Raw genomic sequence first — 14780 nt, 5'->3', positions numbered from 1 at the left:
CTGATCAACAGCCAGGACAAACCCTCCACTGTACTTGTCTGAGTCAGACGAGTTCCTAAAGAAACAAGTGGCTGCGTGGCAGAGGCCAGCCCCCCGAGACCACATCCTGCAGGATTCCTTTGATGTGAGACGGCCAGAACGGGCGCCTCCGTAGAGACAGAAAGCAGGCTGGTGGCTGTCAGGGGCCGGGGGGGGGGGGGGGGGGGGGATTGGGAGACCGTTCCTTTCCGAGGGGATGCACATGGTCTAGAATCGGTTAGGCCAGTGGTCGGCAAACTCATTGGTCAACAGAGCCAAATATCAACAGGACAACGATTGAAATTTCTTTTGAGAGCCAAATTTTTTAAACTTAAACTTCTTCTAACGCCACTTCTTCAAAATAGACTCGCCCAGGCCGTGGTATTTTGTGGAAGAGCCACACTCAAGGGGCCAAAGAGCCGCATGTGGCTCGCGAGCCGCGGTTTACCGACCACTGGGTTAGAGCAATGGTCGCACAGATCCGTGAACACACGGAACACCATTGCGCTGTGCACGTTGAGGGAACGTTATGGCATGTGAATCCTATTTCAATGAAGCTTATGGTACGAAGTGAGGAGGAGGAGGAGGAGGGGCTCGGGCAAGGTCACGGGTCCGGAGCGAGGAGGGGGGTGGCAGCAGGGAGGCTGGCCATCCGCAGGGCTGGGGAAAGCTGTGGTGCTTAAAGTGGGGGGCCTCTCCACGCTTGGGGCACCGGGCACCGTGGTGTGGGGTGCTCAGCACCGGCCCCACTCATTGCCAAAAGGCAGCGGGCATGCTAATCTCCCAGGAGGCCCTGCCTGGTCTCAAGCCGCCTGGAGCCCTCCCCGTGGGGCCTGGACGTGGCTCTGCCTCGCCATCCTCCGCAGGTGATTCCACCGCCCATCACGTGCCCCGGCTCGCACAGGCGGGCTTCCCACCTGCCCTCGCCGAGGCCCTGCATGCAGAGGGGGGGCCACCGAACCACAGGCTGGCCCTGGCCGGGGCGCTCAATGGTTAGAGCATTGGCCCGTGCACCGAAGGGCCACGTGTTCAAGTCCTGGTCAAAGGCATGTACCTGGGTTGCAGATCTGATCCCCGCCCGGGTCAGGCATGTGCGGGAGGCAACCGATTGATGAGTCTCTCTCACATGGATGTTTCTCTCTCCCTCCCTCTCTTCCCTCCCTCCCTCTCTCTCTCTCTCTCTCTCTCACGATCAGGGCAGTGGGTCCTTGCTGAGTGCCCCAGTGAACGTGGGACAAAGAGCGGGATTTACAGGGCACGGAGCGAACCTGCACATGGTACTTGGGAGGGGGTCAAGACCGAAAATAGAAGCCGCTTCCAAGCGGACTGCGAGCGAGGCGTGGGGCGGCGTGTCTTCCGAGGCCTCGGGGGTTGGGTCGGAATCTGTGTCCCTCTCCTGCCTCTGACGTTGGTTTTGAAGTCAGAATCTCAATGCGGAGAAGCCAGCGGTGGGACCCCGGCAGCCCCTCAGTGCACCCTAAGTCTGGGACGAACCAGGAACTGCAGCTCTACATGCAGGAATGTTCTCACATACAGAATGTTACTCAGGGAGAGGCTGTGATTTCAGCAGCTTTTCAAAAGGACTTGAACTCGGAGAAAGTTAGGAACCCCTGAGTGGGGGAGTCCTAGGGTGGGTGGATAAATGGGGTTGCAAGGCCCACTTCCAACATGGCAGGGAGTTCCCCAACAACAACAAACAATTCCCAGACACCAGCAGGCAGCCCAAGAATTCAACTCAATTTTGGCAAAACCCACCCAGACGTGACATCATGTTCCCCAGGTTAAGGTTCAGCCCTACAAGGCTGACCTACACACACTCACACACACTCACACACACATTCACACACACACACACACACTCACACACACACACATTCACATACTCTCACACACACACTCATACACACACACTCGCACACACACACACACACACACACACACACATTCACATACTCACACACACTCATACACACACACTCACACATGCGCACGCACACTCACACACACGCACACACACGCACACACGCACACACTCTCACTCTCACACTCTCACATGCACATGCACACACACACACACACACACTCACACATGCACTCACACGCACACACACTCACACGCACTCACATGCACACACACACGCTCACACACTCACACGCACTCACACACTCACACGCACTCACACTCACATGCACACTCACACTCACACACACACGCACACACACACTCACACACACTCACACACACTCATTCACACATACACTCACTCACACTCACAGTGGCAGTGGCGATGGGTCCCCTCACAAGGGTCTCGGCTGTTGGCAGTTTGCTCTGTCCTCCTGGGCTCCGCTCTGCAGCTGGCCGCCCACCCGGCACTCAGCCCGCCTCTCCACCCCCCGGCAGGGGCTCACGCCGCCTCCTCCTTCCTGCTCTCCTGAGACCCCAGGTCTGCAGACCACCCGGAAGCACCGGACGACACCGAGTACTCTGGACGCCTCTCTGTCACCCACCACCTGTCGGTCTGTCCTTGGCAGGTGCCCCATGCCCGCTCCTCCTGCACCCGGAGCAGGTCTGGGGCCCCTCCCTGCGGCCTCGGGATGAGTGGAGTCGGCCCCAGGACAAGGGCCTCCGCATCATCTATCGGCGGGTCCTTGGGGCCCAGCGGGCAGCCCATCGCTGAGCACCCACCACGGCCAGAGGATTCAGTGCCTCACGTCCATTTCTCATCCGATCCTCACAGCGAGCCCCTCGGCAGGCCTTCTGTTCACAAAGGGGGAGCAAGGGGCTCGGGGAGGTCCCAACTGCACGGCCAGTCTATGGGGGAGGCCGGTGTGAACCCAGAGTGACCCCTGAGCTCCGCTCCAACCATTGCACCACACCGCCTCTCCTGGGACCGTGCGAAGGAGCCAGGTTCGGGCCATTGGCCACGATGACACCGAGTCCTGTTGCCCTGATTGCGTCACCCGCCAGCTCAAGGGCCCTTGGGTCGTATTTCCCGTAAAAACTCCAAGCGTTGGGCAAGGAGGCAATTGAGATTTCAGAGGCCAGGCCCGCTTCCTCCGGACGGAGGGGGAGAGTGGCACCCCCCTGGGCGGACTGTGACTGCCCCCCCCCCCGCCCCCCAGCCTCTCCCTGCAGAGGAACGGAGCCCAGCCAGCCAACTGCAACCAGAGGGAAGGGCCAGGAGGAGAGGGAGGGGGTCCTGGGACAGAGGGGACGGGAGGACGGAGCTGGGAAGCCCCTGCACAGCCAACTGGCACCTCTCCCACCCGAGCCAGGCCCCCGGGCCCACCCCGGGCCTCCTCCGGGGGCCAGCACGGGACAGTGGTAGGAGCAGGCTCTGCCACGTGCTAGCTGGGTCAGACCTGAGTAAGTTACTAACCCTTCCCGTGCCCCCGTTTCCTCTTCCATTATACGGGGATCCCGGTAACATCACATACTGTCGTCTTTCCAAAGTGCCCGGACATTGCCTAGCCGCACACAGTGGGTGCTGCGACAGCGTTTGTCACGGTTATGACTATTATTAGACACAAAAAAGCAAGCGAGATGAACGCAGGTGGCGAGTGTGAGCTGGCTGACAGCAAAGCTCCCAAGTGCACGTGCGGCTGACCGGAGCCCCAGGAAAAGAAACGTCCGACGACGACGCCCCTCCGGGCCTGCGTGCTCACGGTCAGAGCGAGGGGCCGTGCAGTTTACTTTTTAATATATTTGTATTGATTTCAGAGAGGAAGGGAGAGAGAGAAGCATCCATGATGAGGGAGAATCATCAATCAGCTGCCTCTTGCACGCCCCCTACTGGGGATTGAGCCTGAAACCCAGGCATGTGCCCTGACCGGGAATGGAACCGTGACCTCCTGGCTCATAGGTCAATGCTCCACCACTGAGCCACACCGGCCGGGCTAGGGCCGTTCCGTGTAGATGGGAGTTCTGGGTTGACCGCCTCTGGCCCAGGCTCTGTCACTCTGACCTCTAACTAGAAGAATCAGGGGGGAATCCCCCACCCCCCCATTCCCTCTTCAAATCACCCTGACGGTGGCCTCGGCCACTCCCGGCTGCCAGGATGCCAGGCCCCTGCAGGCTAACAGGAGGCAGCCATGCTGGTTCCCAAAGTCCACCCCCCCCGCCCAGGCTGCTCACCTTGGCGATGACACGGCGCAGTAAGTGGGTGAGTGGATGAAATGTGGGCGTGGAAAGAAAGTGCCATTTCCACGAAAACAAAGCCGGACGCGTTAGACACTTAATAAGGACAAGTGGCCAAACCAACTTCCTGTTGCATTAGCCTGGGCGAGGCGACCGTGAGAGACTGGGGGAATGATAAAAATTCGGAAGTGTCCATGGCAACACGCCTCGTGTGGGAACCACGGCCAGGCCTCTCTCGCAGGCCCGTGCCTCCCACCAGCCGACCAGGGGACCGAGGGACATGGACACGTTTTAAGCTCAAATACAATGCTTGGATGTGAGGGGTAGCGTTTTAACATTCTCTACCTAAACCGGAGTTTCAGCTAATGTTGTCAGATCCTTCTTTCTAGTATTTTGCCCAATTCCATGTTTTTTCAAGCCGTGGTTGGAGACCCTGATTAGCGGAAGCCACAGATAAAACATAAACATCTCCCACAGCATCCATCTAACACAAAAGTCAGGGGAACTGTTCCTCGCAGTAAAATAAACAGGGACCAGCATGTAAAATCAACGTTAGTTACAAATAGAACTGGGAGCTTCAAAGCAAGGTCATGGCCGGGGTGGGCTGCTGCAGGCTAGGGCTGGAGCAGTGGGTGGGAAAGTTGGAGAAACACAGTCCCTGAGGGTCAAGGTCACTGCCAGCCTCGGGCCCTCTCCCAACCACTTTCCCACAAGCCTACGTAAGAGCATCTGGGGTAGCTGCCTCCGAGCAGCCGGCCCACCCGGGACCCTCCCATCTCGCTGCTGCAGCTCACAGGTGACAGGGCCCAGCCAGGGTCCACGGCCATGGCCAAGGTCACTTGACACGCCTCACTGGCGAGCTGCTCTGACCTGCCAGTCCCGGCCAGGTGATCCAGTCCAGGGGCTGCTCCCGGCACCCCCTGGGGAAGGAAGAAAATGGCCTGGAAAAGACCTCGCCGCCACAGTGCTCAGCGCCTGTCCCCAAGCGCCTTCCCACCTCGGAGGGTTAGAGCAGCTGAAACCACGAAACACCAGGAGAGGAGCAGGCGGATGACACAGGACAAAGCAACTCCCGTCCCTCCCTGTAAAACGGGAGCACTCCTGACGCTGGCCCGGCCTTCCACACGGATCGTTCGTGGAGGGGCAAAGAAGATCATGCATGGTCTGAGCCGGTTTGGCTCAGTGGATAGAGCGTCGGCCCGCAGACGAAAGGGTCCCGGGTTCAATTCTGGCCATGGGAGTGGAGCAGAGCTGCAGGCTGGATCCCTGGCCCTGATGAGGGCACGTGCGGGAGGCAACCAATTGATGTGTCATATCGGTGTTTTTCTCTCTGTGTCTCTCCCTCTCCCTTCACTCTCTCTAAAAATCAACGGGAAATATCGTTGGGCAAGGATTAAACACACACACACACACACACACACACACACACACACAAAGATCATGGATGAATCAATTTTACCTTGCAGTCCAAACCTCAATGACTTAAGACAAAGATACCTGTTCATATCAACCTCATTCCCTCCTGCCGCGTGGGCTGCAAAGATTCACGCATCCAATGGCATAAGATCCACTTTTGGGGTGCCCATGGCGTAGCACGGTTCTCCCTCCTTCCCAATGTTCACGACTATCCACTGTCACCCCGATTCTCAGATGAAACCCTGGAGGCTCACAGAGGTAAGGCGACTCGTCCAAGTCACCGACGAGTCGCGTGTCAACGCCAAGATCGGAACCTCCATCTAATTCTAGAGCTCTCGCGTTTGACACCGGCACTGAGCTTCCTTTCTGTTCATTCTTAAAACTGCGCCTTGCAGTGTGCTTCCTGCTGGGAACACGGAGCCAGCACATCTTAAGAAACGGCCGTCTGAGATCCGCTGCCGCACCTGATTGAAAAACAGACCTCACCACTGGTTTCCAAATGACAGCAACGGGCCGAATTATTCAAATCTTCATCACACCCCACAACAGGGATGAAGGACCCACGGCCCGTTGCCCCGGCGCCGGCCCGGGGACCATCAGAAACAGGACGTGTGGTCTCGCTCATCCCTTCACTGGCTCGGAACACACGAAACCTTTTCAAGGGAGGTTTTTCCCCAGGTGAGGGGGGAAGTTGGGCTTTTTTGGTGTTTTTCCCCCCCTCCCCAGACCCTGTTTTCATTTAAGACCAAGATCCTGGTTTTATTAGCGTCCTCCTCAGACACAGGTCAGCGGCAAAGAAGAAATGGGTGCATCTAGCCGGGGTAGAAGCCGCCGGGTACCTGGCGCAGGGCCCCCTCACCTGAGGCTCCCAGAACCCGTGCGAGAGGACCTCAGAGGCCACCTTGCTCTCAGGAGCCGCAGAAGCAGGCTCCGTGGGCAGGAACCCAAGCCCATGAACGCCTGCCTCAGTTTCCCAAACTGCACGAAGGAGGCTCTGGATGGCAACAGTGGGGCAGTGACCATGAGGAAGTCCTTATGTCTCATTTCCACGAAACAGAGCCTGCAGGACCTGGGGTGGGGGGGGGCGGCGGAGGGGGCAGGTCCTGGAGAAATCGCCCTGCTGGGGGCTCCTCTTCGTCCCTCAGGGAGGAAGCGGCACCCAGGATGGGCTCACTGCCTGACTCGGGGAGGCTCACACCCCAACCAGCCAGACAGCCACGGGCGCGGGGCATCCGGAGCTCCTGCCAGGATCGGCTCCCTCGGCAGCACAAGCGTCCAGCCCTGCGCTTAACCGCCATCCCTGCGGCTGCAGCGTGAAGCCTCCCTCTCGTTCAAACAAGACGAAGCTCGGGGGCGGGTGGGGACCGGTTGGACTGAACTCTGATATTTCCAATAGCAGCGAACATCACCTGAGGGCTAGGGCAGTGGTCGGCAAATGGCGGCTCGCGAGCCACATGCGGCTCTTTGGCCCCTTGAGTTTTTAGCAAAGCCAGCTTAGGAGTACCCTAATCAAGTTAATAACAATGTACCTACCTATATATTTTAAGTTTAAAAAGTTTGGCTCTCAAAAGAAATTTCCATCGTCGTGCTGCTGATATTTGGCTCTGTTGACTAATGAGTTTGCCGACCACTGTAACTAGGGAATGTTCATTATCTAGTTTACCTCATTTGGTTCTTAAGACAACCCCAGGAATAGGCCCATCGGCTTCCGTTCAGAATCGGACACTGAGGATCAGAGCAGGCGAGGGTTCCACTGCAGGTCACACAGCTGGGACGTGGGAGGCTGCAGTTTGGACCCGAATCCAGCCGATTCCAGAGTTTAAGGGTTTAACGGCTGCAAACCCCATGCTACCCATATAGCTAGCAACCCAGTCAGCAATCAAAGGAGGACATTTAAGATGATCGCCTCTTAGGCCGATGAGTAAAACTCTTCTTTTTCAAAAAAAAAAAAAAAAAAAAAAAAAAAAACCTCTTCTTTTTCCAATATCATTCAATGCTGGCACCAGGGTCATGAAGCTATCACGTACCCCTGGGATAAACCGGTCCCGTCTTTCCTGGAAAGCCATTTAGCTCAAGAGCTTTAACTATGTTCAGTGCCTTTGATGCCATCATTTTTGACTATGGAAAAAGTCACATGCCTGAAAGCGTCAATTACGGTATTTTGAGAGGGGTGTGCGTGTGTGTGTGCGTGTGTGTGTGTGTGTGTGTGTGTGTGTGTGTGTGTAAGCAAACAAATGTCCCCCAATGGAAGTTGCTTGAGGAAATGACGCTGTCCTGCTGTAGGACACGAATCCTGCCATTAAAAGAGGCGGCTAGTTGCCCTAACCGGTTTGGCTCAGTGGATAGAGCGTTGGCCTGCGGACTGAAGGGTCCCGGGTTCGATTCTGGTCAAGGGCATGTACCTTGGTTGCGGGCACATCCCCAGTATGAGGTGTGCAGGAGGCAGCTGATCGATGTTTCTCTCTCATCGATGTTTCTAACTCTCTATCCCTCTCCCTTCCTCCCTGTAAAAAATCAATAAAGTATATATAAATAAAAAGAAATAAAAGAGGTGGCTAGTTATGAAGCAGCGTGGAAAGTGTTAATGAGGCGATGTTATACCAAAATGCAAATTACACGAAGGGGACTAAGAAGTACAAACTGCCAGTTCCATAAACAGCCTCGGGGTGTAACGCGCAGCTTAGGGACATCGTCAGTAATGCTGCCATAACTACAGAAGGAGGCAGGTGGGTGCCGGATTTATCGGGGTGATCCCTTGGAAAGCTATCTAAGTGTCTATCGCTATACTGTACACCTGAGACGAATAGAATGTTATAGGTCAACTATAATTTTAAAATAAGTGGAAAAAAGGCAAGCTACAAAAGCACATGCCGCCCGGCTTCTCGGAAAGTCAGACCGAGAATGACCGTTCGATCCAGCAAGTCCACTTCCGGGTGTCCTGGCGTGCTCAAAGACTTCCCGCAGGAAGCGAGCAGATGTGTGTCCATCCGTGTTCACAGCAGCATGGTTCACAAGAGCCAAAAAACGGACGCGACCCAAGTGCCCGTCGACACAGGGATGGATACACGAAATGTGGCCCCTCCGCACGGGGGAATATTACTCAGCCTGGAAAAGGAAGGACGTTCGGACACATGCTACAACATGGATCAACCTTGAGGCCATTATGTTAAGTGAAATACATGAGTCACAAAAGGACAAATACTGTGTGATCCCACTCATATGAGGTGCCGAGACCGGTCAAATTCACAGAAACAGAAAGCAGGATGGTGGGTGCCTGGGGCAGGGGGCGAGGGGGGCGGGAGTGAGGGTTTAATGGGTAAAGACGATAAAGTCCTGGAGATGAGTGGAGGGACGCTGCACAACAGTGTGGATGTGCTAAACACCCAGGGCTGTCTGCTTCAGAATGGTCAATCCGGTGACGGATACTTTATCACAAGTGAAACGTAAAATTTAAGGTAAGAACGTGCATGCCTACTAGTTACACGTAAATTCCAAATTCATAAAAAAAGGAAAAGAAAAATACCACATGATCTCACTCATTTATGGATAATAAAGAACATTATAAACTTGAACAAAAAGATAGATACAGAGACAGTAAAGCATCAAACAGACTGTCAAATTACAGCGGGAAAGTTAGGGAGAGGAGGGGGAGATAAGAGATCAACCGAAGGACTTGAATGCATGCATATAAGCATAACCAATGGACGCAAAACTCTGGGGGGTGAGGGCATGTATGAGAGTGGGGGGGGGGGCAATGATAAGATATGTACACATATAATACCTTAATTTAAAAAATGAAAAAATAAATAAAATTAAAAAAATTTTAAAAAGGAAAAGATACCCACATCGGCAGTGGATACGTTGGGATAGTGGGATCATAAGAAATGACTTAGGGCCCGCACACCACCTACTAGCTCCTTTATAGACATGGCGTGTTCTGCTGTGTGCCTGGCACCTCATACGTGACAACATATGAAACCTTAAAGCCCAACAGACAGTAGGCATTGATGTTCTGATGTCACAGCTGGGGACGCTGAGGCTCAGATGGGTTAAGCAAGTTGCCAACAGACACGGAGCAGACGGAAAGTGGTTGAGACTAAAGCCCCGTCTGGCTGACTCCAGGGGTAATATTCCGTCTCCCGGGTGGCGTCCCCCATGCCCACCTCTGTACCCGCCTGCACCTAAATGACTTTTCCAAGTTCCAATAACTGGTTTGCGATCTTGCTTCCCTATTGATAAGAAAGCACTTCTTCCAGATTTCACACCAAAGCAAAAAAAACAACAAAAAACATAAAGCAAAGCCCATCCCGGGGAGGGTGGCTAGGCAGGAGCGTGTCCCTGCCCCTTCAGAGAGCCACGGAGCACCCCACATCCCCATCCTCCCCGCCCCCCCCCCCCCCCCGCCAAGCGCCGATGATGGGGGGCAGAGCTCCCAAATCCCTTCCAGCACCACCAACCCCCTCCTACAGCCGCGGTCCCCCCGGGAGGATGTGGGGACACAGCAGCAAACAGCCCTGTGCCCGCCTCTCCTGGCCCACTCAACAGGGGACACGCTAAAAGGGGAGGAGCCCTGGAGAGAGAGAAGAGGGGAGCCCTGGGCTGGGAGGCGCCCTGAGCCCAGAAGGGGCCGTCCTTTAAGGGGGGGCGGGACAGGAAGGGAGAGAAATGGGAATAGGGACCAGGAAGGGGCAGTGTTCCCCGGTGGAGACTTCACTGTGGGCTGCAGTGAGGGGAGCAGGGTGGGGGGGGGGAGGTGATGGACAGAGATGTGCTTTTCTGCCAATGGGAGGGGCCCGGGAGAGAAGAGGGGACCTGGGAGCCCGGAGGCTGCTGTGAGTGCGAGGCTGGGAAAGGGAAGCAGCGGGAGGAGAGGGAGGCAGCGGGACAGCAGGGCCTCTGGGGACCCTGACATCCTTGCCCAGGGTCCCCGGGGAGGCAGCACCCAGGCCGGAGGCAGCGAGTGTTGGTTCCCTGCAAACATGACTGTGCACAGCAGCTTCCCAGAAAACACCAGAGAAACCCTCCCCAACCCCCCGGCCGTGCAGTGGGCGGACCGGAGGCTCCCGGAAAGGTACGTCCATGCTCCATCCCTCGGAATTCCACGGGGAAAGGTCTCTGCGTATGGAACTGAGTTAAGGGTCTTGAGATGAGTTCATCCCGGACCATCCGGGTGGGACCTAAATCCAAAGACACACACGTGTCCTTAACAAGAGACGGAGAGGAGGCGCGGACACAGGCCACAGAGCAGAGGCCCCGTGAAGACGAGGTAGGGACACCGGGAGCCACGGAAGCCGGAGGCCAGGACCCTCCCCTAAGCTCCAGGAGGGAGCAGGGCCTGCTGGCACCTCGGCTGTGAGCTCCTGGCCTCCAGGGCTGTGAGGGAATAAACTGCTGCTTTAAGCCCCGACATCGGGGCAGTCTGTTGCAGCGGCCACGGGAGGGGACCCCAGCAGCCCTCCAGGACAGAGCATCCCAGGCAGGCGGCCCGTGCCTCTTCCTTCTGGGGAGCCCCCCCCCCCCCCCCAATGCCACTCTCCTGGTCTTTGTCTGAGCGGAAGGCAATCCCCCCAACATGCGTGAAACAGGAGCGGGGAGAAACGCCGCACCCAGGATCCAGCCGCTCCCCCTCGGCCTCGGAGGGTAGGGAGGGTAGGCGGCCGGAAAGCACCCATTTCCAGGAGACACCCGGCCTCACGGAGGGTGAACTGGTCGCGTCTGGGGGGGGGGGGGTCTCACACACAGGGAGCCGGTGCCCCTGGAAGGCCCCCCCCAGCCCACCTCAGGCCCCAGGCCTGTGTGGCCTCAGGGCGGGGACAGGGCATCCTTGGGGGACAAGCCACAGAGAGGCAGTGTTTGTCTGCAAGGAAAGGGTGAGCAGGGAGGTTCCCGGTTTTAATTGCGTTTTCCGTCTTGAAACTGGCAGCGTTTCTGCTATGATTGCGGGGATTTCCACCAACCAAGTCGAAGAAAATTCCGTGTCCACGTGAGCGGCCAGGACAGGAGGAGCTGTGCAGCCTCCGTCATTTGAATGCGAGGCTGTTTCTGTCCCTCCCGCCCGGCAGGCCCCTGCCTCCCTCCTCCGAGGCCAGTCCCCGAGGTCCGGGCGCTGGGACAGGGCAGGCGTCCACCTGCCGGAACCGTGTGTGCCCGTGCCCCCGGGGAGGGGCTGACGAGCGTTTCTAAGGAACTTTCCGGAGGGAGCATTCGAAGGGCCCCAAGCCCCACAGTCAGGCCGCAGGAGCAGCTGGCCGCCCGGAGGGAGGGAACTGCTCTCTAAACAAAAATGGTTTTGAAAAATCATCGGCCAAAGGGGAATTGCTTCAGAAGTTGCACATTCACTTCTCCCTTCAACTGTGCAATTGAAGAAAAACAAGACGAAGCAGGAACTGGCCCCTCGCTCCCCACTGACACCCCACCAACTCCCGACACAACAGCTGGGCTGGGGGTGCGGACGGGCCCCGGGTCTGAGGCGGGTTCCCTGTAGATCGTGTGTCCGTGAACCGCCCCTCCCCCGGGCAGGCACCCTCCAGGCCGGCCTGCCTGGCCCTCAGCACAGCCCAGCTCCCAGGGGGACCTCAGTGAACACCCGCTAAACCCAGTAAAGCGACAGACAGGAAGGCTCCCCCGGCAGCCAGCTTCACACCGAACCGAGGGGGGGGACTGGGGCTGCCACATGCAGCTTGTCCTGCTGGACCCCTGGGGCACTTGCCCTAATTCTAGAAACATCTATCTCCTCAGAGGGGCCTGTGGTGCTTCTGAACACGGGCGGGCGGAGGAGGCGTGGGGAGTGGGACTGGAAGGAGGTGGTCTTGAGAGCAGGCAAATGCCAGCCAGGCTTTAAGAGCACCCCCCTCCCCCCACCTTCACCCCCCGCCCCCCCCCACCTTCACCCCCGCCCCCCACCTCCCATCGTCCCTTGGAGAAGCTGTGAAAGCACCAAGAGGCATCAGCCCGGCTGCTCTAGGCCGCAGTCCGGAATGGAGGCCTGGACCCAGCAGGGCTCGTTCCTGCGGAGCCGGTTTCCGCTCAGAGGACCGCGGAGGAGGGTCTGCTCCCGAGCTCGGTACCAGCCGCACGGATGGGGCACCTCCACCCCACTGACCACACCCCTCGGCGGGTGCCTCCTGGCGGTGGTGGGCTTACAGCCAGCACCGAGGGGGGTGCGTTAAAAGCTCCGGCTCCGAAGGGACACCCCAAGCCTCGCCATCCCCACACCGGGGAGCTGTCAGGAAACCTGCCCCGAACCCCAGGCCTCCCCACCGCGCCTCCGGGGACAGGCTCGGCCTCTGGACCGGCTGGGGTTCGGGAGCCGCGTGGGGGCGCAGGTTAGCTCCCGCCTCTGAGCCCGAGGTCTCCCCTGGGAACGGGAGGCCCACCCTCCAGCTCTCGGGGTGACCTGAGAGCCCACGTGGAAGCGATCCACTCCGCGGGGAAGCCCCCGCGGACCATCCACTGGGCACGCCCCCCGGAGGGCACTGCCAGGCCCCCCATGGGGTCGGCGCTGGCTTCGGGTCCCTGGGGGCCGTGCACCCTCCACCGGAGACGTCAGAGCGAGGGACCCCCGCGCGCCCAGAGACACACCCGCGCCCCACATACACGGCGGCGCGCGTGGGGCCGCCGCAGGAGCCGGGGAAGCCCCACCTGATGGTCGGGGAGGCTCCAGCCCGCGGCCCCCCTTCCAGGGGCACCTGGACGCAGCCCCATCAGCCCGGGCTCGCAGGCAGCGCCCGGACCTGGCACACGGGCCGCCCCGGGCGCCCCCACCCCGACCCCAAGCCCTACCCGGCAGCCCGCTCCCGCCTCGGGACCCCCGCCTCCCCAGCAGGCGGAGCGCGGCCGGGGCGCAGCGCCTCCCAGCCCGGTCCCCACGAGAGATGATACCCCTGTTCCCCTCGAGTTAAAAAAAAAAAAAAAACACGCAGAGGAGGAAGCCTAAATAAAAACAGGAAACTCGCTTAAAAATAAGAGCCCCATTCAGACGGAGTTACGGGTAAGAGCATTGAAAGGAAGAAAAAACGGGTCCGGAAATGCAAAGCTGGAGGCGGTTTTGCCGCCGAAACCCGGGCTCCGCCGCAGAGCGGGGGCGACCTCCCGGCGGCGTAAACACCGGCGGCGCCCGGACCCCGACCGGCCGCGGGGCCAGGACGCGGAGCCGGCGCCCCGCACACCCGGACCCCGGGCCCCTCCAGCCCGGGCCCCGCCCGCGAGGGCTGCGGAGGGCGGGCAGGGCCAGGGCGCCCGGAGGGTGTTCGCGCCCCTCGGCCCGCGCCTCTGCGGGGGCCCGGGAGTCCGCGCCGCTCGTGGGGACGCAGCCTGCACCCCGCCACGGCCGGGGCGCCCCCTCGTCCGGCTCGCCCGCGCTCAGGGAAGGGCGCCCTCGGCTGAGAGCTCCCCATCTCCCGCGCCTCGGAGGGCGCACGCGAGGCCTCCCCACCGCTGGGAGCGCAGCCCGGACCCTGCCACCCGGCCGGGGCCCCTCGGGCCGGCTCCGCAGGCGCAGGGGAGCTGTTGGCGCCCCTCTGGGCGAGTGCATCACCGGGGGCGGCCGGGTCCCCAAGCTCAGCCTCGGTCGGGGTCCCAACGGCCCGCCCGAGGGGCGCCCCTTGCCGGGCTCGCTGGGTCCGGGGATGCGCTTTGGAGCGGGGCGCACGCCGTGCGCGCGGGAGACCCCTCGGCTGGCCCCGCGGCTCCGCGAGGCTCCCCGCGGCTCCGCGAGGCTCCCCGCGGCCCGTGCTCTCCCCGCCTCCCCAGATGCAGCCCGAGGCGAGCGCTTACCTGCCCCGCCGCTGACGGAGCCGGCGCGGCTCGGCCCGCGGCCGCCTGGAGCGAGGGCGCTGGGCGCGAGTGAGCCTCGAGGGAGGGAGGCGGGGCGCGGTGGGGGCGCCCCGCCTGCTGACAGCCCGCACACTCCACTTCCCACTTTGTTTCCTTTTTACTTGCAACAGGAAAAACAACAGGTCCTCCCGCCGCCTCATCTGCTCCCCCGCCCTCCCCACTTCCCCCACCCCCACCCCACCCCGTCTTGGGCTGGAGGGCATCACCCAGGTGTCTGGGAGCTGCGCTTGTCCTTCAAAACAAGTCCATAAGCACACAAAGGAAACGGCCCGATCCGGGCCCGGGATCCCCCCCCCCACACACACCAGCCCCCTTCACACACCCGAAGAACCTCCACAGCCCAGAGGGAAGCCTGGGGTGAGGGGGGGGTGAG

The 14780-nt window shown here is 59.5% G+C and overlaps 1 protein-coding gene across 1 annotated transcript in view; it reads right to left on the bottom strand.

Moving 5' to 3' along the window:
• Nucleotides 1-14409, bottom strand: part of PIK3CD (phosphatidylinositol-4,5-bisphosphate 3-kinase catalytic subunit delta) — a 51184-nt gene extending 36775 nt beyond the window's left edge. The window contains exon 1 of the mRNA XM_054721241.1: nt 14348-14409. The gene's annotated coding sequence lies outside the window, so the exon portion shown is untranslated. The remainder of the gene's footprint in view (nt 1-14347) is intronic.
• Between the last annotated feature and the right edge of the window lie 371 nt (nt 14410-14780).

This window comes from Eptesicus fuscus, chromosome 9, assembly GCF_027574615.1.
Source record: "Eptesicus fuscus isolate TK198812 chromosome 9, DD_ASM_mEF_20220401, whole genome shotgun sequence".
Lineage (NCBI taxonomy): Eukaryota > Metazoa > Chordata > Mammalia > Chiroptera > Vespertilionidae > Eptesicus > Eptesicus fuscus.
Note: the sequence above shows the minus strand (reverse complement) of the source record. Positions and strands in the feature narration are given on the sequence as shown.